Genomic DNA, 26,685 nt, shown 5'->3' on the forward strand with positions numbered 1-26,685 from the left:
TGATCTACTTCAAATCCTGCCCAGGAGAGATAGAATTTGAGAGTGTCCAATAAGAGAAAGGTGGGAGTGGGAGAGATTTGAGGAGGGGGCAAAGGCAGAAATCTATTTCAAAGTACTTATTCTTGTTTTCCCTTAGAATGATTGAATCATAGAAGATTAGGGTTGGAAGAGACCTCAGGAGGTCATCTAGTCCAATCTCCTGCTCAAAGCAGGACTAACACCAACTAAATCATCCCAGCCAGGGCTTTTTCAAGACGGGCCTTAAAAACCTCTAAGGATGGAAATTCAACCACCTCCCTAGGTAACCCATTCCAGTGCTTCACCACGCTCCTAGTGAAATAGTGTTTCCTAATATCCAACATAGACCTCCTGCACTGCAACTTGAGACCATTGCTCCTTGTTCTGTCATCTTCCACCGCTGAGAACTGCTGAGCTCCATCCTCTTTGGAATCCCCCGTCAGGTAGTTGAAGGCTGCTATCAAATTCTAACTCACTCTTCTCTTCGGCAGACTAAACAAGATCAGTTCCCTCAGCCTCTCCTTGTAAGTCATGTGCCCCAGTCCCCTAATCATTTTTGTTGCCCTCTGCCGGACTCTCTCCAATTTGTCCACATCCTTTCTGTAGTGGGGGACCCAAAACTGGAAGCAATACTTCAGATGTAGCCTCACCAGTGCTGAATAGAGGGGAATAATCACTTCCCTCAATCTGCTGGCAATGCTCCTACTAATGCAGTGCAATATGCCGTTAGCCTTCTTCTCAACAAGGGCTCACTGCTGACTCATATCCAGCTTCTTCTCCACTGTAATCCCCAGGTCCTTTTCTGCAGAACTGCTGCTTTGCCAGTCAGTCCCCAGCCTGTAGTGGTGCATGGGAGTCTTCCGTCCTAAGTGCAGGACTCTGCACTTGTCCTTGTTGAACCTCATCAGATTTCTTTTGGCCCAATCCTCCAATTTGTCTAGGTCCCTCTGGACCCTATCCCTACCCTCCAGCATATCTACCTCTCCCCCCAGCTTAGTGTCATTTGTGAACTTGCTGAGGGTGCAATTCCTCCCATCATCCAGATCATTAATGAAGATGTTGAACAAAATCGGCCCCAGGACTGATCCCTGGGGCACTCTGCTTGATACCGGCTGCCAACTAGACATCGAACCATTGATCACTACCTGTTAAGCCTGACAATTGAGCCAGCTTTCTATCCACCTTATAGTCCATTCATACAATCCATACTTTTTTAACTTGTTGGCAAGAATACTGTGGGAGACCGTATCAAAAACCTTGCTAAAGTCAAGATATGTCACATCCACTGTTTTCCCCATATCCACAGAGCCAGTTATCTCATCATAAAAGGCAATCAGGTTGGTCCCTCTCTGGATTCCCACCCCTCCTTCTAAATGGAAAAGCACCAGGTTAAAGATGGATTCCAGTTCTGTAAGACTCCAAACCCTCATTTCTCCCAGCCTGACTCACAGGAAGGCCTGCAAGCAAAGAGAGCCATCCACAGTCAATTGTCCTGGTTGATGGGAGCCATCAGGATTCCAAACCACCATTAATGGCCCACCCTTTGCATAATTACAATAGGCCCTCAGAGTTATATTTCATATATCTAGTTTGAGATACAAGAATGATACATACATACAAATAGGATGACCACACTTAGTAGATTATAAGCTTTGTAATGATACCTTACAAGAGACCTTTTGCATGAAGCATATTCCAGTTACATTATATTCACACTCATTAGCATATTTTCATAAAATCATATAGAGTGCAACGTCACACTTACACATTGTCAAACAAGTACATTTTGGAAAATCTGCCCCCACACACCTGACTTCTTATTTTGACTTCTTAAATTACAGTTTAAAACAACCAAGGTGAACTAAATCTGTAATTTTTCAGGATCACATACCCTGTTTATTGCTAGTGCCTAATAGAAAGTACCAATACCTTTTAAGTCACCCATATCCCATCAGTTCAATTATCTCTGTTCCCCCAAAGCCTGTGGAACAGTAACAGAAGGCCAACATTGGTCTTATTAAAGGAAAACTATTAAAATATTTGAACAGGTGAACGACATGAACTTTAAATGATCGCGAGTGCTTATATTCAATAAAAAACAAATATCTGGTAAATTAGACTTCTAAATTTCCTTTCACATTCGCTTGTTATGTTATTAAGCTATGTCCAGTTAGCATTGTGGGGGGCGGTGAAGCTGAGATCATTTTCTTCTCGAAAAAGCCTTACTTTCAGAAAACAAAATTGCTTTCATCTACATAATCATCCCCTTAGGTCATCAGCTATTACTTTTAACTGAGGCACTGCATTATGTCTTGGTAATACAAATACTCATTTTCTTGATTCAAAAGTTCTCTTATTGCTGCTGCCAGAGTTATCTCTGCTAGTTCAAGAGTTGGCATCACTTGATATCATCCAGCAATTTGATTCTCCTCCCAAGCAATAGCTTGTAACTTTCTAAATTGCTTGAACTTCTTTTTTATTATTATAATTTTAAAGCTTTAAAACAGTACCTGCTGGGACTGATCTTAAAAGGGAGTTTTTACCTTTTGTGCTCGACCCATCCACATTGTATTTTCACTTTAAAAATTCTGTATACTGTGATTGATAATAGCCCTTAGGTTGAACAACATTTGAATGAGCCTTGCTTATCAAAAAGCAGAGAAGCAAACAAAGTTAGATGCTGTGAGATAAAAGAAATGGGATGAAGAACTTTGAGATGGTCTGATTTATTGAGAGGGAGAATTTACTGAGGAGATATAAACTCAGCTACGTACAAAGACCTTAGTGCAAAGCAAAAATATTAAAAGAGTTTTAAAAGAAGTAAAAATAGAAGAGGTTTAAAAAACGCATCTGGAGTTTGGATCCAGATTTGAAATGGCTCTTGTCCCTGTCTAATTGTAACAAGATGTCTTGGCCCTTTATAGGTCAGAGGGTTGGGTCCAGCCAAGCCTGATTACTGCGGAGGCACACCTCAGAGAGATATTCCTATAAGGAGTGGAAGAGGGAGGGGCTGAGAGAGATGCAGAGGAAGAAATGACCTAACTGTGGGGAATGACAGACACAGGAAGTCTGCCAGCAGTTTGGGAGGAAATACCCCTGAGGGCAGAGACTAAGGCCAGCATGTAATTGTCTAATGCTGTTGTTTCTGGTTTGGTTTGCTGTTTTTGGAAAATAAATAAAGCTATGCAAGCAGGGCGTCTGAGTCTGTCTATGGGGAGTTTAATTGGGAAGCCCTGAAGAGGGGAAAAATTGATGGCAGTGGGCCTGCAGAGTGACATCAGGTGACAGTATGGTTGCCAACATTGGATGGACAAATTCCTGCAGATTTCATCACATGACATAATCTTTAATTAAACATTGATCTTTAATTCCTGGAGACTCCAGGACAGTCCTGGGGGGTTGGCAACACTAGGCAATGAGAAGGTGCCCTGGAGGAGGCCACCCTGTGCCACTAATGAAAAATAGGATCCCAAATCTACGAATGAGACTTTAATAGGGCTAGATTCACAAAGATGCTAAGTGTCAGCAGGCCTGAATTTTAGGTGCCTAGGGATTCCCTGGGATTCACAAAGCCTCTGCTCCCTATACAATAAATGGAGGGAGATAGGTGTCTCAGAATGAGATTCACAAAAGACAGCATGCTAGATGGCTTCGTGTCTAACGTGAGATGCCAAAGCAAGGAGTATGTACTAAATCTGCCCCATCTTGGAGATAGGTACCTAAAATTAAGTCTACACTGGTGCACATATTCAAGTACTTACCCATATGACACAGAGATTCGGGAGACTGCTGCTTTGTGACTATATGTCCATCAGTTGACTGCCACCTCTGGACCAGGTGAATCAGCATGGTGTGGTGGGATCACATCATCCTGGAACCTTGGGATGACTGTGATGTCATGACCGTTTTGAGTCCTTTCCTCCCTCCCCAGTGCAAAGCCTCACTTTTATATTTTCATATTGGTTTATGTTTTGTATCCAGAACAATAAACATTTGCAGAGTAGAAATCTGTGAGCTCCTCTATATTTGTTTTTTTCCCTCTCTTCTGGGTCCAGATATAACATTTATTGATGAAGAATTTTGATACCATGAGTCCAATGCTGCATGTGCCTGAACAACAAGAAGAAATGCTAAGCAAATAATAATAATATTAAAAAGGGGAAAAGTTTGAAGCACAAGGTGACAAGGTGGCTGCTGGGACATTATGAACCAGATTGCTAGAGAGGGGAAGCTGGCAAATTAAAAACAGATGTAAACAGAGTCAGAATGAGCTCTACCATGACATCTGGTAGTGAGCTGTGGAAAAGGACTTCGGGGGCTGATCTCGTTTGCAGGGGCACACCCACCCTGCCTAGCATGATGGACTGCTTGCCTAAATGGTCACTTTGGGCTGCTGTGGGATCCCCAGTCTCTCTGTTGCTGGGGCAGGAGTAATAAAGGGTTGTTATCCTGGTTATGTGAATCAAGGACAGAAGAACTGTACTTGGCATTTTATGATGGAGGGGCTCGCCCTCAACTAAGTAGCACTTGATAGGCAAGGGACATGGGTTCCAAAACCCAGGGAATTGAGAGAGGCTGGGGATAGGTATGTGTATCTGGTAGTGTGTGCCTCCTTGTGAGGGCCCTAAACACTACTCTAACCCCTCCTCTCTCCATGGTGTAATTCTGGCTCCATTAGGAGTCTTGTTACGTGCTGCAGAGCTGAAACCATTGACACCTAGGTCTAAGCATTAGACCTACTTTGGGCTAGTGGTGCATCAGCACTGAGGCTCCCCCACTACCAGTTAAAAATCACTGAGAACTGAAGTTGCTGAGAGCTGTGTTAAGTGTGTGAGGGGGGACTGAAGACAAGTTGGTGAGCAGACAGTTAGTGGAGTGGAGTGGATAGCAGGGCAGCTGACGGAGAGGTGCAGCTGGTGGTGAAGACTGCAGCAGAACACCATGGAGAGGCATGGCACTTGGCTGTTGACCCGAGCAGCAGAGCATGTAAGATGCCCCCCATACCTCCCTCCACTTCCACCCATGCTGGGAGGTAAACTCTGCAGATGAACTTCTGAACTCTGGGACACTGCATTGACCAAGGACAGAAACTGGTGGGGGGGGGGGGGTATTGGGTTGCTGGATTTAAGACCCTGAGGGGAAAAGGACAGTGACAAACTTACCTAGGGGTGGGTCTTTTGCTCATGGTTGGTGTTATGAATCCTGTTTTTGGTGTTTCCCCAACATAATACCGCATTGTTTCCCTCCTTTATAAAAAGGTTTTTGCTACACTCAGACTCTGTGCTTGTGAGAGGGGAAGTATTGCGTCTTAGAGGCACCCAGGGGGTGTTATGTAATTGTCCCAGGTCACTGGGTGGGGGCTCGAGCCAGTTTTGCATTGTGTTATTGAAACAGAACCCCTAGATACTGAACCTGGCCCTTGTTGCTGCCAACTCTGATGGGCAGAAGGTTTACACAGAACAAGGGAATAGTCTGCTGCCTGGAGCTTCTGCAAACAAAGCAGTGAGAGGGAACCAAGCAGCCATCATGACTGACCAGGTGCAAGCAGGCAGATAAACAGCATAGCCTAAACTGAGGGTCTATAGCCAACAGAGAGATCCCAGTTTTGCAATCAGCAGTCAAAGGAAGAATTTTGCAGTCAGAACTGTTGGCTCACAGCCAGAAGTGTCAGACCGAGCACAGATAGTACAGTAACAAAAAAGAGTTCTCCTGTGGTACAAAAGGATCCAAGAGGGTGTGAAGTACAACAAGAAAGCACAGAAAATGGCAACATTTCTGCACAATGTTGGTGAATTGGACAACAACCACATCATAGGTGGTATACCTCAAAAGCACAGGCGCTGACTTCTGCTCCTGTTGGTGGGTGCTTGACCCTCTTCTGCCCCCACCCCCACCCTGACTCCACCTCTGCCCCACCGCCATTCCAAACCCTTCCCCCAAAGTCCCCTTCCCCAAATCCCCGCCCCAACCCCGCCTCTTACCCGCCTCCGCCCCTGAGTGCACCACATTCCCACTCTTCCCAGCCCCTGCCTCCCAGAGCAGCCAAACAGCTGTTTGGTGGAGGCTGAGCAGGAAGCGCTGGGAGGTAGGCGAAGGAGCAGGGATACGGCACACTTGGGGAGGAGGAGGAGGTGGCGGAGGAGGAGATGGGATGGGGGAGAGGATAGCTTGGCTTCTGGTGGGTGCAGAGCACCCACTAATTTTTCCCCATGGGTGCTCCAGCTCCAGAGCACCCAGAGAGTCAGTGCCGATGCTCAAAAGCTTTGAGAAATTTGTAACCTGCAACACCATTGCAGATGGACAAGCTTCAACCTTTTTGACACTGATGAGTCCAAAGGCATACAGACTCCTGCATGACCAACTGTTTCCAACTGTGCCTGGAACTGCCACATATGCTGCAATTACTGCAGCATTGCGGGGACATTTTTCTCCTCTCCCATCAATGATAGCAGAAAAAATATAGGTTCCATCAGGGGAGTTGAGAGTTGGTAGCTGTCATAAATATAAAGGGAAGGGTAAACCCCTTTAAAATCCCTCCTGGCCAGAGAAAAAAATCCTCTCACCTGTAAAGGGTTAAGAAGCTAAAGGTAGCCTCACTGGCACCTGAGCAAAATGACCAACGAGGAGACAAAATACTTTCAAAAGCTGGGAGGAGGGAGAGAAACAAAGGGTCTGTGGGTCTGTCTATATGCTGTTTCTGCCGGGGATAGACCAGGAATGGAGTCTTAGAACTTTTAGTAAGTAATCTAGCTAGGTATGTGTTAGATTATGATTTCTTTAAATCGCTGAGAAAAGAATTGTGCTGAATAGAATAACTATTTCTGTCTGTGTATCTTTTTTGTAACTTAAGGTTTTGCCTAGAGGGATTCTCTATGTTTTGAATCTAATTACCCTATAAGGTATCTACCATCCTGATTTTACAGGGGGGATTTCTATTTACTTCTATTTCTATTAAAAGTCTTCTTGTAAGAAAACTGAATGCTTTTTCATTGTTCTCAGATCCAAGGGTTTGGGTCTGTGGTCACCTATGCAAATTGGTGAGGCTTTTTATCCAACATTTCCCTGGAAAGGGGGGGGTGCAAGTGTTGGGAGGATTGTTCATTGTTCTTAAGATCCAAGGGTCTGGGTCTGTAGTCACCTAGGCAAATTGGTGAGGCTTTTTACCAAACCTTGTCCAGAAAGTGGGGTGCAAGGTTTTGGGAAGTATTTTGGGGGGAAACACGTGTCCAAACAGCTCTCCCCCAGTAACAAGTATTTGTTTGGTGGTGGTAGCGGCCAATCCAAGGACAAAGGGTGGAATATTTTGTACCTTGGGGAAGTTTTGACCTAAGCTGGTAAAGATAGCCTTAGGAGGTTTTTCATGCAGGTCCCCACATCTGTACCCTAGCGTTCAGAGTGGGGAAGGAACCTTGACAGTAGCACAGTTCATTGCTGCTCTAAGGAAGTTCTCAGAGCATTGTCATTTTGGACAAACATTAAGAGATGTCCAGTGTAACCAATTTGTCTCTGAATTATGTAATTATCAGGTCCATAAATAGATGCTGACTGTATCAGCATTTATATTGAAAAAGGTTACTGAAGCAGCCATTGTAATGGAAACTTCAGAGAAGGATTCTCTGGGCTTTTGAGTTAACTGAGAAGTTATCTTATGAATCAGTGAGACAGAGGACCATGGAAATGCAAGCAATGTCCCTCTGGACATTCTGCACAAACTACACATACCCAGAAGGATTGTTGGGCACACCAGGTTATTTGCGGGAGGTACCAGAAGAAAGGAAACATCTCTGCGATTGTCACACAGTTCAACACCCAGCAATAAAGAGTAACAACACATCCAAGAAGACACCTGTGAAGATCAAACTTAAGAAAGGGTGGAAGAGGGAATTCATAATGTGGAAAAAGAGAAGAACTCTAGTGACACTGACCAAAATCTAGCACTACATGTGTTATTGCAAAGTCGAGTCAGAGATGGCATCTGGATTACACCCTTGGTTGAAGGACTTCTGAGAAGAATGGAGCTTGATACTGGAGCTGCCATCTCACTGATTAGTTCATCCACTATCACCAGACTTCGTCACAAGTTCTTCTAGAAGAAACCACCAGAGTTTTGAAGACTTATACCAGGGAAATGCTAGTCCTATAAGCGATACTCCAGAGGAAATTTCAACCAGATGGAAATGAGCTGTTTTACCCTTGTATGTGATTGAAGGAAACTATACACCATTATTTGGCAGATTTTAGATTGAGGTGAATTGTACCAAGTTTAAGGCAATCACAAAAGCACCAATTATCTTCAAGAAATACTGGACAGATACTCTCACATTTCTGAAATAGAGCTGAACAGATGAGAAATGTATAAGTGAAGCTTACTGTTAAGTCTGAAAGCTAGCCAAAATATTGTAAGCCTATAATGAAAACTTATTTGGACCATTTAGTGAACTTTGGATCTTGTTACTGGTTTTATAGAGTGAGTGGGCTAATCCCATTGTGGGCTAATCCCATTGTATCAGTGATCAAGAAGGATGGCTCAGTCTAAATATTTGGAGATTTCAAAATGACAGTGAATTCACTTTTATATGCAGACCAGTATCCACTACTTCTTAGTTTTGTTTGATGCTCTTAGTGGCGGACAGTGTTTCAGTAAATTGAATTTGCTTAATGCATATATATAGCAATTGATCCAGCATCTCACAAATATCTCACAATCAACATACTAAAAGGCTTATATTGTTGTATCAGGTTGCCTTTCAGTATAATGTCAACAGCTGCCCTGTTTCAGAAAGCCATGAATGAGATCCTGAAGGAACTGAATGGAGTTCAGTGTTATTTGGATAACGTCATAGTTACAGAAAAGGATAAAGAGAGTCATCTTCAAAATGTGGAGGCTGTCTTGGAACATTTGGAAAACTGAGTACTTTGAGATAAATGTGATTTTTTCAAACATCCAGTTGAATATCTTGGTCATGTAATTGATTCCACAGTCTTAAGGAAATCAACAGAGAAAGAGAAGCTGTTCTTCAAACACTCCCACCAGAGAACTCGTCACAGTTATGTTCATTCTTAGGCCTGCTTCACTACCTTGGTAAATTTCTGCCTCATCTGAAGTCAACACTGGCACCTTTACATGAACACTTACCAGTAAAGCACAAATGGAACTGGACTAAAGAGTGTGAGTGTGCATTGAAGGAAACAAAGAAACTGTTGACCTCAGCAAAAGGTTTTTTAAACTTTGATGCTTCACTACCATTGCAATTGGCTTGTGATGCTTCACCATATGGAGTGGGTGCAGTTCTTTCCTACATTTTAACTTTTGGCATGAAGAAATCTATTGCCTTTGCTTCATAAACATTCACTACTCCTAAGAAGCGCTATGCACAAATAGAGCAAGAAGCTCTCAGAATTATCTTTGGAATTCTCAAGTTCCATCCTATCTGTATGGTAGACATTACACCTTGCCTATGGATCATTGGCCATTCATTTCTCTTTTTAGACCAAAACATGGAATTCTATCATCTGCTGCTCATGTGCAAGGATGAGCATGGCTACTTTCAGTTATTCCTGTACCCATAAAGGGACTCAGCACAGCAATGCTGATGGGCTGTCCCGCCTACCATGCCCAAGCTCCCATCAACCCAAATAAAGTTTGGACAAAATGTTCTATCTCAATTTGACAGATTATCCATCGCTAACACATGCATTAACAAAGACATCACTAAGTATGATTTGCTTCCTCTTGTGAAAGAAATGGTACCACAAGGTATAGTGTTGTGTCAAAAGAATCCCCAGTTTACATCATCTGCGTCACATCAATGTGAATTATCTGTGAATGATGGCTGCATCTTATGGGGAATGTAAGTGATCATTCTGAAATCACTTCAATCTCAATTTTGGAAGCTCTTCCCAAAGGTCATTTTGGCATTGTATGGATAAAGGCTATACGATGCATAATTGATATTTTAGAGTCAGGTCTTGTGGCTGGGGATTGACAAAGATATTGAGAGGAAGACAAAGTGCTGTACTACGTTTCAGAAAATTCATAATTATCCTGGCCCAGCTTGTCTACACCCTTGGTCATGGTTTCAGGCTTCTTGGACAGGTACTCACAAGGACTTTTGTGGACATTTTACCTTTCTGATGGATCTTTGCCCATTAATTTCAGTCCTTTTGTTCCCCAGAAATGACTTGTTTATGTCTGGTGTCTTTGTGTCCTCAGTTATTCTGGGGGACCTCACATACCTGTTCTTATCCAGATTAATGAAACCCTACCTTGGCATCAGCAACCATGGAAAATAGAAATTAAATTTCAAACTAAACCACTGCTGGATGATAGTGGAGTGTGCCTTTGGATGGTTGAAGGCTTGTTGGAATTCCTACACACTTGATTGGATGCCAATGTATCCAGTGCTGTCTGCACTGTTGTGGAATGCTGTGCACTGGCACCTGAAGCCCCTCCCATGGGAAATCCTGTGGTGGTGCAGGAGGGGAATGGTGACCATTCCTGAAGGCCAGCATGTGGCCATCTCCCAAACCCCACACAGGAGAAGCCCCTGTTTCCGCCCCCCCCCACCGACCATTTTCTCCAGCTTTTCCCCCCTTGACTAGTGGAGGGGGAGATCAAGACCAAGGACATGGGGTCATAGACATTAAATTTTTAATGTTCTTCAGGGAGTCTGATTTATTCTGCTTTCCTGCATGGTTGCTTTTAAAAAAAAATGTTCAGAGATACAATGTATTTACTAGCTTTATTAAATGTTATTTTTGTTTGCTTATGAGTGGACCTTTCATTCAGGTTGTGATGAAAGGATAAATATTTTTGTCCCACCTTTTAGCTTTGGACCCCATCAATTGTGACTCAAAGATTTTCAAGATTTTGTGATGTTTTCTTTCAGACAATTTATGAATTTACGTTGATTTCCATAGCCCCATGTTAAATGCTAGTAAGTACTGAACAAAATTGTCATGATCATTGTGGCCTAGATTCACCAAGGTACCTAGTGTAGTTTCACTTTAAGCATGTGTAGTCTAATTGATCTTAAGAGGCCTAATTGCGTGCTTAACATTATTCACATGCTTAAGCAGCTACTGAATGGGGGCTTATATCAATGGGCTTCAGAGGATTTGGATTAGCCCCTTAGCCTTCAATCCTGCACCACCTGGAGCCCCATTAAAGTCACATGGGCACAGTACTTTACCTGAATGGAATACATTCAAGGATCTGGTCATTCATAAGGACAACAGATATCAGACAAAATGGGATTTCATGGTAAACACTGTGACCTGTTATGGGAGCTCGGTGCCTAACTCCCTCAGACTTTGAAAGTCTCAGTTTAATTGAGTAGTACCTGGTAAAATAGTGCATGTGGATTTATGTTACCTGTATGTATCCATTAGGTATACATTCAGACTAATTCAGAACCTAACCCTATGATCTCTTGGCTCCAGTGGGAGTCCCACCAGTGTAAGGACTGGAGAGGCCCTCAAGATTAGGTTGCATGCTGAGTTTTTTTGGTTTCTATAAATCTTTCTTTTCCTTAGTTTATTTTGTATTATTGTTACAAAATCTCTTACCCAGAGTCTTTATGTAAACTGACAGATTTCAATGAGTTTTATTTTTTTCACAATACCTATCCTCAACAGAGTAATTCTGAATTACCGGATAGGCCATTGTGCATAATCATACATGCATAATTTTCCCTCAGAAGAACAGTATCCAAATTGGTACAGAAAAATCACTCAACGAAGAATATAGAGCAATCCTCCAGCATGGAGTTCAGTAATGAAATAGAATTGCTGCCAGAGAGGAGAAATTAGGCTGAAATAGCTGAATTCCAATGATAAAAACAAAAGAGTGAAACAAGAGTAATCACCCAGAATTTATGCACAAATATTCTCTGTATATAAAGCAAAGAAGAAGTAAATCTGTCTAAATACCATATCATAGGTTTTTAATAGTTTATGGGTAAACTTCAAAATATTCAAATGCGTGGAAAAGTTTGAGGGATTACTTAACCTTTATCTATTTTATACAGACAATTCGGGATTGTAAAATTGAGGCATAATCTTGCACACTAGTACATTTGATTTTGAAAGGTTATGGCATGAACTCTACATGGAGATATCTTAGCTGTGGAGATTACATGTGCAGCAGAGTACAAAGGTAAGTATGAGGAAGGGAAGGGATAGGTTGGATCAAAGTCAGATAATCTACTGCATGGATCTACTGAAGTAGTGGGGAATAATGGAGGGGTGGTTTACTTCAGTCTACTGATTTATTAACTGAAGTAGCCTCTATGAAATGGCTTCCAAGTTGCTATGTATTTGGGAAGGTAGGAATCCCGCCCTACTCAACCACTGTCCATAGAGCATCCCAGCCACTTAGGTTGTGTACTGGCACGAAGATTTGGGGATTTGGCCCTTAATGAACCACTGTATTCTTTGCCTTGCTTTAAGACTTTGTCATGTCATCAACTTTTGCAAGGGCTACATAGAAACCTAAACTATAATCCTAACAGATAAATATGGGCCAGATCCTGCTGCCATTGAAATCTGCAACAAAACCAACGTTACGAAGAGTCAGCAGTCTCTCATTGGAGTCTGTTTTTGAAGTTTTTTTGTTGTAATATTGCAACTCTTAAGTCTGTAATCGAGTGACCAGAGAGATTGAAGTGTTCTCCGACTGGTTTTTGAATGTTATAATTCTTGACGTCTGATTTGTGTCCATTTATTCTTTTACGTAGAGACTGTCCGGTTTGGCCAATGTACATGGCAGAGGGGTATTGCTGGCACATGATGGCATATATCACATTGGTAGATGCACAGGTGAACGAGCCTCTGATAGTGTGGCTGATGTGATTAGGCCCTATGATGGTGTCCCCTGAATAGATATGTGGACACAGTTGGCAAAGGGCTTTGTTGCAAGGATAGGTTCCTGGGTTAGTGTTTTTGGTATGTGGTGTGTGGTTGCTGGTGAGTATTTGCTTCAGGTTGGGGGGCTGTCTGTAAGCAAGGACTGGCCTGTCCCCCAAGATCTGTGAGAGTGATGGGTCGTCCTTCAGGATAGGTTGTAGATCCTTGATGATGCGCTGGAGAGGTTTTAGTTGGGGGCTGAAGGTGACGGCTAGTGGTGTTCTTTGTTGGGCCTGTCCTGTAGTAGGTGACTGCTGGGTACTCTTCTGGCTCTGTCAATCTGTTTCTTCACTTCAGCAGGTGGGCATTATTACAACTATAATACCCACCTTCTGAAGTGACTCCAACGAGAGACTGCTGAATTGGAATTAATTTGCAAACTGGACACCATTAAATTAGGCTTGAATAAAGACTGGGATTGGATATGTCATTGCACAAAGTAAAACTATTTGCCATGTTTATCCCCCCCCCCACACACACACACACACACCCTGTTCCTCACATGTTCTTGTCAACTGCTGGAAATGGACCATCTTGATTATCACTGCAAAAGGTTTTTTTCTCTCCCGCTGGTAGTAGCTCACCTTACCTGATCACTGTCATTACAGTGTGTACGGTAACACCCATTGTTTCATGTTCTCTGTGTATATAAAATCGTCCTGCTGTATTTTCCAATGCATGCATCCAATGAAGTGGGCTGTTGCCCATGAAAGCTTATGCTCAAATAAATTTGTTAGTCTCTTAAGGTGCCACAAGTACTCCCGTTCTTTTTGCGGATACAAACTAACACGGCTGCTACTCTAAAACCAACATTGGTTCAATTTAGCATCAAAAACGCTTAGGATGCAATTTTCTAAAATGCTCAGCACTGGCCTAACCCTATTCAAAACAGCTGTAATATTCTGTCTGATTTCAATGGAAGTAGATTTAGGTCAAAACTAAGCCCTTTTGAAAAGCTGTCACTAGTTTTTTAACCCAATGATTTACTTTCACCTTTTGGGGGGAAAATTTTCTCTTGAATGGTCCTTCAAAATTGCCCATACAGGTGATAACTGATAAGGCACAGTATCTTTTATTAGATATAAAAGGTCACAGTGTGGCTTGAGACTGGGATTTCCAAAAGTGACGGAAGAGCACAAGACTCAATGATTTGCAATGGGATATGTGTTCCTTAGTCACTGAGGTCTGGTCTACAGCTAAAATTTAGGTCATGTTAGCTACCTTGCACAGGGCTGTGAAAAAGCCAACCTAAGTCACACTGTAGATCTAGCTAACATCTCCTGAGGGAGTGGCTTAATTACAGTGATGAAGAAAAAACCTTCCATTGCAGGTGTGGACACTATGGGGCTCAAGAGGTACAGATGCACTGCTGCTGTAGGAGATGTGGTGTAGACATAGAAAGCCCCACCCCAAAGGCAGTATTAGGGAGCAGCATGGAAGCCACAAATCATTGGGATCACATACTCTCAGGGAGTTTGGGCCAGAAAGGGGACAGCATGAATACCCTTCCTCCTCCCCAAAGACACACAGAGCACCTGAGATAGCTCAGTTCCACTGGCCTGTGCAGAATGGCACAAGGGCTATGGCACTGACCTTGCTACTCCCCTCACTTCCTCCCTTGCATTGGAAGTTTAAGCGTGGAGAAGGCTTTGCATTCAAGGAGTTTGAAGGGCTGGAATTATGAATAGTCCTTGCACAAGAGACTTGTTCCCCCTACACTGCTTCCATATAAAGCTTGTTATAACCTAGACCAGATCCTACAGCTTTGACTCTGATCTGCACATGAAACACTGGGACTTGTAACAGATATGGATCTAGTCTGTACCTTAAAGGGTTAATACTCATGGGTCATAGCAAGAGAATTAACAATACAGGGGAATGGTCTAATAATGTAGGGACCAAAATATCACATCTGTTTGCTGTCCACTATTGCAAATAGATTGTGAATCAATACAGGGAAAATACCCTACAGTTTGGGGAAAGAAAAAAATAATCCCTATCCTTCAGGTGCATGGCTCTCCCATACCTACTAAATCCATATTAGATAATAGATTATTCAAAGATTCTTTTTCCTGAATTTGTTGTACCTTTAGCAGCCCAAGGCTAAATAATAAAGATAACCAAAAAATGGTACTCTCAATACTCACACCTCTTATTTATTCAATTGCAAACTGATAATTTGTGCAAAAATAGTGGCAGAATGAGCATTGGTGGTTTATTTTCCCATAATAATAAGCACCTCACATGAAATTTGAAAAGTGTTATGGCATAATGAGCAAAGTGTCTGTCTCTAGATGTATATAAGGCATTTGACAGAGTGGATTGAGATGGTTTATGTGTACACATAATTTGTGGGTAGTATTTTTAGAAAGGGTCTAATTACTGCACACAAATCCTCTGACATGTATTATGCGTAATGGTTGTGTCTGACTATCATTCAAAATCAGTTGCATTCCAAATAAGGTTGTTCTTAGTTATATCTACTATTTATTTTGGCTTTAGAACCACTTGCTGTGGTGATTAGAAATAAATAGAGTGTTAGAACAAGGGATGAGGAGCACGAAAGCTTTCAATATGTGAACAAGCTCTTGCTTTTCCAGTCACAACTAAAGGTCTCACCATAGGTACCAATTCTGCAATCAGATCAAGACAAGTAGACCCCTGCTCCATATGTGTCCGATTGCCTAGATATCAAATGGTGACGATGATTTCTAGACAATTAATGGAGATTAAATTAACTGGCAAAAATAACTAATGGTGATAGTGATTTCTAGAAGATTGCTGGGTATTCAATTAACTGGCAAAAATAATAAGGTTTTGCTGCTGTCAGAAGTAAACCCTCATATGATTTTTTTTCACAGCAGCAATCTGAATGGATAACTGCAGGTATGAAATACTCAGGAAGTCTCCTTAATAAAAGCTTAAAATCATTATGAGAGGTAATATTTACCCCCTTGTACAATTGCAGTGCAATGACATAGTAAATTGGAACAAGATGCAGTTCACTAGGTGGGGTAGAATACAAATCATTAGATAGATTACTTCTCCCTGGCATAATTATGCTTTCAGTATGCTACCCTTCTAGATGCCTAATGGACTCTAAAAATAAGTGCAAGCTACAATTAAAAACTTGGTATGGGAAGGTAAATCACCAAGATTAAAATGAGAAATTCTGCCATCCAAAAAGGCAACAGGAGGTTAAATTGCCCTAATTTGAAGCTGTGTTATCTGCCAAATGTCCTCACACTATGGGAATCATGGCATAACAATGAAATCCCAATATGGTTTAATGAAAAATTTGAGCACGAGAAAAACTGCATCCTCTTACAAAGGACAAGATCCTCAGCTGCTGTGAATTGGCCTGGATACAGTGAAGTTAATGGAGTTACAGTTATTTAAACCAGAGTAGTGTCTGCCTCAGGAGAATTTGTGCCAAGGAGAATAAAAATCCAGTTTTGAAATACAACAAAGATGTGTGTTATTTAGTTTAAATATAGTGGCAAATTATGAGGGGAAGGAAGGAAGACCCCTTAGTCTTGCATAGGGAAGCATTTTACCAGCCTGACTAATCCTGAAGATGATCAGGTAAACCCAAAGGGGGCATGGCGGGTTCCATGATTCACAGAGCTGGATTAAGGCAATCCAGGGCTCTAAGCACACCTATGGCTTCATGCTCATAGCCTTATACTTGCACTGTGTCTTTATCCTCTTATCGGAGTGGCAGTGGGGCCTTCATCCACTCCTAGAGATATAAGACAATGGCATATGGGACCCTTTTTCCCCCAGTGCAGCAAAAGCAGTACAAGGGATTCCCCTCTCCTACTCCTGGAGCAGTATGAGTGGCAGTAGGGGGGGTCCCTCCAGTACTTACCCCAGCCATCAAACTGTATTTGCTTGAGGGTAGATGGAGTCCACTTCATGTTTCTCCTGCTATCACACAGAGCCCTCTGTTGGGATGGTGTTGGAATCCTCATCTCCTTCCCCAGCAACAGTGGCTTTTGGATTTAGCATTTTATGGAAATGCATGAGGGAGTCCACACACAAAGATGCACGCACGTGCGCACACACACACACACACACACACTGCTATGGGTACCCACATGGCCCCACTATATGCCAACATTTCTATGGCTGACTTAGAACAACGTTTCCTCAGCTCTCATCCCCTAATGCCCCTACTCTACTTGAGCTACATTGATGACATCTTCATCATCTGGACCCATGGAAAAGAAGCCCTTGAGGAATTCCACCATGATTTCAACAATTTCCATCCCACCATCAACCTCAGCCTAGACCAGTCCACACAAGAGATCCACTTCCTGGACACTACAGTGCTAATAAGCGATGGTCACATAAACACCACCCTATACTGGAAACCTACTGACCGCTATGCCTACCTACATGCCTCCAGCCTTCATCCAGACCACACCACACAATCCATTGTCTACAGCCAAGCTGTACAATACAACCACATTTGCTCCAACCCCTCAGACAGAGACAAACACCTACAAGAGCTCTATCAAGCGTTCTCACAACTACACTACCCACCTGCTGAAGTGAAGAAACAGATTGACAGAGCCAGAGAGTAACCAGAAGTTACCTACTACAGGACAGGCCCAACAAAGAAAATAACAGAATGCCACTAGCCAGCACCTTCAGCCCCCAACTAAAACCTCTCGAACACATCATCAAGGATCTACAACCTATCCTGAAGGATGACCCATCACTCTCACAGATCTTGGGAGACAGGCCAGTCCTTGCTTACAGACAGCTCCTCCCCCCCACCAACCTTAAGCAAATACTCACCAGCAACCACACACACCACACAACAAAAACACTAACCCAATTAACCTATCCTTGCAACAAAGCCCATTGCCAACTGTGTCCACATATCTATTCAGGGGACACCATCATAGGGCCTAATCACATCAGCCACAATATCAGAGGCTCGTTCACCTGTGCATCTACCAATGTGATATATGCCATAATGTGCCAGCAATGCCCCTCTGCCATGTACATTGGCCAAACCGGACAGTCTCTACGTAAAAGAATAAATGGACACAAATCAGATGTCAAGAATTATAACATTCAAAAACCAGTCAGAGAACACTTCAATCTCTCTGCTCACTCGATTACAGACCTAAAAGTGGCAATTCTTCAAGAAAAAAACTTCAAAAACAGACTCCAACGAGAGACTGCTGAATTGGAATTAATTTGCAAACTTGATACAATTAACTTAGGCTTGAATAAAGACTGGGAGTGGATGGGTCATTACACAAAGTAAAACTATTTCCTCTTATTTATTTCCCCCCTACTGTTCCTCAGACATTCTTGTCAACTGCTGGAAATGGCCCACCTTGATTATCACTGCAAAAGTCTTCCCCCTCCTGACCCCCTGGCTCTCCTGCTGGTAATAGCTCCCCTTTTCTGATCACTCTTGTTACAGTATGTATGGTAACACCCATTGTTTCATGTTCTCTGTGTATATAAAATCTCCCCACTGTATTTTCCACTGCATGCATCCGATGAAGTGAGCTGTAGCTCATGAAACCTTAAGCTCAAATAAATCTGTTAGTCTCTAAGGTGCCACAAGTACTCCTTTTCTTTTTGCGGATACAGACTAACATGGCTACTACTCTGACAATTGTTTCAGGCTCTCTTCAAATTCAGGAATACATCACAGCATTGGTTATGCTTTGATCACATTTTCAAGCTTTTCTTCACAACCAGGGATGCTAGAACATTGTTGTTGTTTCTCCTTCATGCACAATCTTATCAGTTGCAGTTTAAATTGATAACTAGTGGGGCCCTTTCTGTCTCCCTGAAAGGGACCATGGAGACTACTTCAATCAAATTAAAATCTATATTTTCATCTGTGTTTCTTTGTATGCCTTGTTATTATTTGATTGTGTGTGAGTGTTATTGTCATAAATATAAAGGGAAGGGTAAACCCCTTTAAAATCCCTCCTGGCCAGAGGAAAACTCCTCTCACCTGTAAAGGGTTAAGAAGTTAAAGGTAACCTTGCTGGCACCTGACCAAAATGACCAATGAGGAGACAAGATACTTTCAAAAGCTGGGAGGAGGGAGAGAAAGAAAGTGTCTGTGTCTGTCGGTATGCTGTTTTTGCCAGGGATAGAACAGGAATGGAGTCTTAGAACTTTGAGTAAGTAATCTAGCTAGGTATGTGTTAGATTATGATTTCTTTAAATGGCTGAGAAAAGAACTGTGCTGAATAGAATGACTATATCTGTCTGTGTGTCTCTTTTGTAACTTAAGGTTTTGCCTAGATGGATTCTCTATGTTTTGAATCTAATTACCCTGTAAGGTATCTACCATCCTGATTTTACAGAGGTGATTCCTCTATTTCTATTTACTTCTACTTCTATTAAAAGTCTTCTTGTAAGAATACTGAATACTTTTTCATTGTTTTCAGATCCAAGGGTTTGGGTCTGTGGTCACCTATGCAAATTGGTGAGGATTTTTACCAAACCTTTCCCAGGAAGTGGGGTGCAAGGGTTGGGAGGATTTTGGGGGGAAAGATGTGTCCAAACGACATTTCCCAGTAAACCCAGTTAGAGTTTGGTGGTGGCAGTGGATATTCCAAGGACAAAGGATAATTTGTACCTTGGGGAAGTTTTAACCTAAGCTGGTAAAAGTAAGCTTAGGAGGTTTTCATGCAGGTCCCCAAATCTGTACCCTAGAGTTCAGAGTGGGGGAGGAACCTTGACAGTTATATGGGCATTTATTATGAGCATCAAAAAGAAATAAAAGATAGATAAAAATTAACTCTTATCCCATACAGAATGCTTGTTAGTTTTTAAGTGTCTGGATCTGAGTAACAGAAATCTATAGCCTGTCATATAGTAAACTGTATGTATATGTACTTTACAGATAAGGAAGTCAGTTCAGAAACATACTAAAATTAACATCAACTCATGTCCAATTCTACTAGAGATCATGTCTCCCTGAGGTGCATTTCCCAAGCAGAAATAAAAGTCTTTGCTTCTTTTGATGTCTACTTGCCATAAATATATTCAGTACATATTCCCCTTTCTCTAGCATAGAGCAAGTACAGCTACATCAGGCCATTGTGTCTGGTACTATAGGAATACCGTCCCTACATTGGTAATTAGCATCATTGCTAGACCTTGGTGTGCTGACTACTTCCCAATCAATTATTTATGTTCTCACTTATGGAATTTGGGTTTGCAAGACAAATGTTGGAGGTTCATTCTAGTGTAGAGACTGTGTTTGACTTGAAGGTGTTGCATACTGACTGGTACCGACAAGTTCTTAGTCTGGTAAATTGTTACAGTTGGCCTAAAATGCTGGGAATCACTGGTCTAGCAAAATTCAGGATGGCTCAGGAAAACATCTTTCATCAAAGAAGACTTTCATTCCATGAAAGATACCTGTCTATATCTGAGTGCTATGGATATACAGGGCTCAGACCTCAGGTGCATTGAAACAACAGTTGGCATACAAGGATGGAGGGACAAATCTGGCATTCTGACACATTTTGGACCCTCCCCTTCAAATCCTGAGGCCAGCCAGTCCCTGGTTTAGTCTCCTGCATAACCCAGAGCAGCTTCACAGCTGCTCTAAATTCAGCCAGCATCTTACACTGGCAGAGGAACATTAGAGACCTGGCATGCCTCCACATACTCCTTTATGATGAGGTGAGATACAGGACAGTGTGGCCTACAACTTGTAGGTCACCTTGGTGTCAGCTGAGGATTCCCTCATGCATGGGATTCTCAGTTGCCCATCTAGGGCAACTTTATGAAATTGGGCACACATATATAGTACCTACTCTGCAAAGGTTTCAAAGCGCTTGATGAATTAATGAATCCTCATATGAGTTAGGTCAATACAACTGTCACTTTCCAACACAGAGTAAAAGCGAGACACATGGGGGCTATACCCAGCAATTTCAAAGATAGGTAAAGGAATTTATATGTTAATTTAGGTGCATAACTCTATGCCCTCAAATTTGAAAATTGTGTCTTAAGTAATACATCTATGGTCATACAGGGTCTGACCAAGAAGTGAATTAAACACAGATCTTCCACGTCCCCCATTCCTGTTTTAACCACAAATTCACTCTTCCCCAAATGGCATCAGAATTTCCTTCAGATACTTTGAAATGGCGGTCTCAAAATTCTTTTGTTTTGTTTTGCTTTGTTTTATCATCATCTTGCAGTGCAAGACAAAGCGTTGCGATTCCTAATTATAAAACTAATTAACACTCACAAAATAAAGGACCTGGACTTCAGCACTTGAGCTATTTCTGTAAGTGTTGAGAGAAAAAAGATTCACTATCTAATCTCAATCACAAATGTGCTATTCGGAGAGAAGGGACCTCCCCCTGCCAGGCTAATTATAAAGTTTTACAAAATGTAAAAGCAACTGTGTTTGTGTATATAGATGTAGATGTTCCAGCTGCTTTTTATGATCTTATTAATCACTTTGATCGACATGGAAAATAATCAAAATACAACTGGCTCATAAAGAGAGAGAGAGTGTGTGTGTGTGTGTGTATAGATATAGAAATAGACATAGATGTTGTGGAAATTTTAACTTTTGTAGACTTGATTTTTCAATTGTAAAGTCGTGTCAATAGTAGAGGATTTTTTTGAAATATACTCCGTCACCATGACATGTTCATGGATTCACTAGTCTCGAAGTTGCAAAGACTGGATAGATAGCTTTTTTCCTGTGGTAACTTCTATGATTCAAAAGTAGCTGCAGGCACATAAGGTGAGCAGGATATCAGAGTTTGGCTCTTCCATGCAGAATTTAAGTTCCTACAGTAAAATCCTGATTTCAGCCCAGGCTCTGGGACACTTCCCCCCTCACAGGGTCCCCAAGCCCAAATGTCTACAGTTTTATCGTCCCAGAGCCTGGGTCCCATGAGCTCGAGGCAACCGACATGGGCCAGCTGTGTGTATTTATTGCAGTGTAGACATGCCTTTAGTCTCCCAGAAGGAGACTTATGCTCCCGCAGCTTTTGATAGTTTCTACCCATCGAATGCTTGGGGCACTTGTGTTTATTAGCACTGAGCTTCCTTCTTCTCACTTAAGATTTGCAAACATCAACAAATCCAATAAAGAGGGAGAAGGATACCAATGGGCCCCTGGCTTGAATGAAATGAGTGGCTGGAGGGAAAGATGCTTCTGTTACAATGCCCACCCTTTTGGGAAAATTGGTGTTGTTGATGAAAGGCCTGTCCCATCACTTAAGAACCTTGGGGAAGGCTGCATACAGCACTGGATGACTGCCTGAAAGGGTGCAATCCATAAGTTCCATCTAAAACATCTCCATGTCAACCCTTTATAAGCTAGTGTAGAAGGCCATACTGGGGTGGGACTATATAACTGTGTTAATAGTGTCCCCAGTACTCTGTATAAATGGCCCAGAAATACTGGAGCTGTTAATCCAGTGTATAAACTAGAATAGTGGCCACAAAGACCAGACTTGGAGTGTTTGTGCAAGCCCAGCATTCTGGACCTGCAACTGGGGTTCAATTTCACCTCCCCGACTCACTGCACTCCATCCATATTATGGGTGGTCCAACTGGTGGCAGATCTAGCCCTCGAGACAATTCCATCCAGGCCCTGAGGAAACTATTCTCTCAGCAGAGGCTGCCCAAAAGCATTGCAGTGAAATGCTGCACATGCCAGAGATCCACTTTACAACATGGCATCCTCCGCATGATGTGACCTCTCACATATGGTGCGTGTGAGGTCCCACTGCATGGAAGCTGCCATTTTGTAGCATAGCAAATTTCAAAAGCAGAGAAACATACTGAGGAAACCTTCAACTGCACACATTGAAAGTCTGTTTGCATCTTATGAGATCTGCCTCAAGCCAGTGAAATGTCAAAAGCCTTTTAGGCATGGTGATGTGATAAAAAGGTGTGCAATCAAGAGAGCTCATGCCTTTGGGGATGAACAAAATGGCAAAGAATTTTGAAAGTATGCCACTGTCTCATCAAACTGTAGCAAGAAGGGTAAGTGATATGAACAATCATGTGTCCTCAACTGAAGACAGTTATTGAAAAATGTAAGTTCTTTTCATTAGTTCTACACGAGAGCACTGATGTCAGTGATATCTGCCAGCTATTAATTTTCATTGAAAGTACTGATGCGGATTTCTTCATGTATGAGAAGTTACTGGAGCTAATTCCACATGAGTGCAGTACAGCCGGGGCACTTATTTACAAGGCACTTGCTTTTGCTGTGAGCAAACATGGTGGTTTCCAAAAGTGCTCCTGCACTGTGATAGATGTCATAGATTGTCATAGATGATGCACAAGCAATCACTGGCAGTAAAAGTGGCTTAGTAGGTTTGCAAAGACAAAATGGAGTTGAATGTTATACCTTTCATTCTGTCATACACCAGGAGGTACTTTGTGAGAAATATGTTAAAATTACTGAGAGGATGGCCAGTGTAGTACAAGTGGTCAACATCTTCCATAGAGGAAACAGAGCAAGGAGGCACAGAAAATGTATCAGTTTCCTTGAGGAGTTGGATGCAAAACATGAGGACTTCCTTCTCCATTCACAAGTTTGGTGGCTGAGTGCAGGACAATGCCTTCAACATTTGTTTTCACTCAAAAAATAGATTCTTGCATTTTCGGAAGAAGAGAAAATAAGCAATGCCTCCCAGTTTCAAGAGAAGTTGGAAGACCCAGCATTTCTCTGCTCACTGGCTTTTCTAAAAGATATAACATCTCATCTCCATTCACTCAGTGTCTAGTTTCAAGGTAGAGATCAGAATACTTTTAAACTTATGGGACATGTCAATGCATTCTACAGAAAGCTCAGACTCCTCAGTGAGTTCCCTCAGAAGAACAACATCAATTGTTTTCCATCATGCAAGGAATTCTCAATTGAGATTGATGTTGCTGATTTTCACAGCTTCTTGGAGATTCTATCAGATATCTCAGCCTAGTTCAGTGCCAGATTTTCAGATTGTTAGAGTTTGAGATCCAACATTCAACTGTTCAAAAATGCAATGAAGGTACCAGTTGAGCAGCAACTGCAAGATCTTCAGCTACATCTGTGTGAACTGCAGGCTGATTCTTGTTTTCTTTCCAAGAAGAATGAAGTGACTAAAAACTTCTGTAAACTTGGTCTTTAGATTCATTTTCCCAAGTATGTTCAATGTTTGGAAGCACATAGGTCTGTAAAACCACATTCTCAGTAATGAAAAACATGAAATCAAAACATCACAACAAGGTGGAAAGTGACACCTTTGGCTGCTGTCTCCAACTTGCCCTTACAAATATTGATCTTGACAACCGGACTCCAGGGAGAGAAAAAAAATTCTCACTATTCTCACTCAGGTGAGCTATTCTCTGATTTATTTTATTTTATTTCAATTCTTTAATTTAATGTTAATGTCTAAATCCTAACCTAAATAAAAGTCTGATTCTAGGATATGGAATTATATTTCTGTATGTAGCCTGCAGAGATGACCCATAGCAAGCATCCAAGCCACAGCACTGAAAAGGCTGGTGAAGTGGATTTTACACGCTGTCTTCATCTTTCTGCCTCATGCCTTCTCCCACACACATGCACACACAAAAAGCCCTATTCCTCCCATAGCCTTGTCCCTGCTCAGCTTTTCACTCACTACCTTACCACTTCAAAGGAAGGGGAAATCATCCCCACTTTCTGTAATCACACTGTGCACTGATACTGGAAACACAATTATTGTACCCTCAGGTATTTTTTGTTAGTAATGCTCCAGTTAAATAATGCCGAAATAATGTTAGAAATATGTATGACATCTTCACTAATAGCAGATGAGCTCATCTTGGTTAATGGTATTACAATAAGTACCAAAGGAATTAATAATCATTGGTCTATTATTTTAAAGTGCCATCGTAACTTAAAGAACACACTATTTTCACATATTTTAGCAAATTTTTTATGGCAACCCTCTTTAACAGGTTACAGAGCATCATTATTTCCTTTGTTATTCTTTGTACTACCATTAATCATGATGAATTCTTTTGAATGTATGTAGATGCAAATGCTCTAGTGAATCTGTTAGAAATCTAGTACAATTTATTATCAAGCATTATAATATTTAGTTTCTTTTGATTTTTTATCTGATGCACATTTTGTCTCTTTCTCCTTCCTTTGCTCTTTCCCCTTTTACTCTCCAAATTGAGAGGAAATAAAAAATATCAAGTGGCTGTCTACAGGGGAAGCTATGGTTATTCAAGGAGTGCTATCCTAATCTTAAAAAATATACTTGTACTACATTTTTTTTAAAACTGTGGTGATTTGGGAGGCCCAATTTAGAGACACCACAGAGGATGGGTTCCCAGCACTTTTAGATAATTTGTTCCTTCTTAGGTGTCTCAAGTTTGGGAACCAAAGATGTGTTTGGTTTCCACCCACCTGGAATTGATGTTAGTGCAATTCTCAACAAGGATTTGGAATTCCACTAAATTACAACAAACTAAATTAATAAATCCCATGAAAAATACAATTTATAATTATTTTGCACGAACAATTACACCTATGCCACAGATGTAGGGTATACACAAATGTGTTAGTTCACACATTTTGAGCAAGTTCTAAACTACTTAAAATATGATGAAAAAAAACCCCCAAAATACAATCCATAAATAACCCAGAATTTACATGACTGTCTTAGATATTAGATTAGAGCTCTTAAAAAAAGTAAAGCTACAAATCTTTAAAGTAAAGTAAAGGTAGATGGGAGGACAATATCCAATAATTCTTTTTTATTACCATTCAAAGAAAGATAATGAAAAAACATCCATTTTTGGACTAACAGCCAATCTTGCAAAACTTGTGTAAATAAAAAGAGAATTGTCAGTCTTGCAGTAAATCAGAATGTCATCAATATAGCAATGATAATTAAGCCCACAGTGAGTTATGACCCTTGCTTGCCTGAGGCTCAGTAAGGCAGCAGGAAAACCTGCCAAGCCCACCTGGTTCTCTCAGCCTCCCAGGCTTGTAAGACCAACTAGAGATGTTCAGAAAACATAGCAATTAAAAAGCTTTAAAAGACTTCAAGAGGCTATGGTGCACACTGCTTCAGAAGCTGCAGTGTTTATTCTTTTTGTGTTTGTGACACATCAGAACAGTCATTTTTCTTCATCTCTGGGTATAAGGTAGAACATGTGCACCTCTATGGTGCTGAGAGCGTAAGATGGCCCATTGCCATTTTCCCTCTTCCTCAAAGCAAAGAGTAAATATAATGTTTTTTTTTAAAGTTACTGGTATTGTCGTGAACTCCCCAACAGATTTGCCTTCAAAAAGGGCACAAGTTACCTCTCACATCCATAGTAGATCTTATTGCTCAGAGGAAGATTGCATGAAGATATGTGTGTTGTATGGTGAGGATCAAATCAGCAACATACAAGCTTATAAGGATGGTATATATGAGGTTCATTGTTTGCAAATAATAACAGACACAAATTACAATATCATATTAGTTAATTCAGCCTGGTACTTCAATGCTAATATAAAGTAAAAACTTGAAGAAAAAAAGTTCATGAAATATTTTTACCTTCATGCTCTGAAATCCCAACAAGACAGTTGGAAAATGGCCAAAAAGGAACATGTACAATTTATAAATTTAGCATGAAAAGGCTTTTGCAAGGGCATGGGTCAGGTGGAGACTGAAGATGTAAAATCCACAAAAGACAGAGGTGCAATGTGAATATGAAAATAATTCAAAAGCTGATGTCATAATTTGCCAAATAATGAAT

The sequence above is a fragment of the Lepidochelys kempii genome, chromosome 1, assembly GCF_965140285.1.
Source record: "Lepidochelys kempii isolate rLepKem1 chromosome 1, rLepKem1.hap1, whole genome shotgun sequence".
Lineage (NCBI taxonomy): Eukaryota > Metazoa > Chordata > Testudines > Cheloniidae > Lepidochelys > Lepidochelys kempii.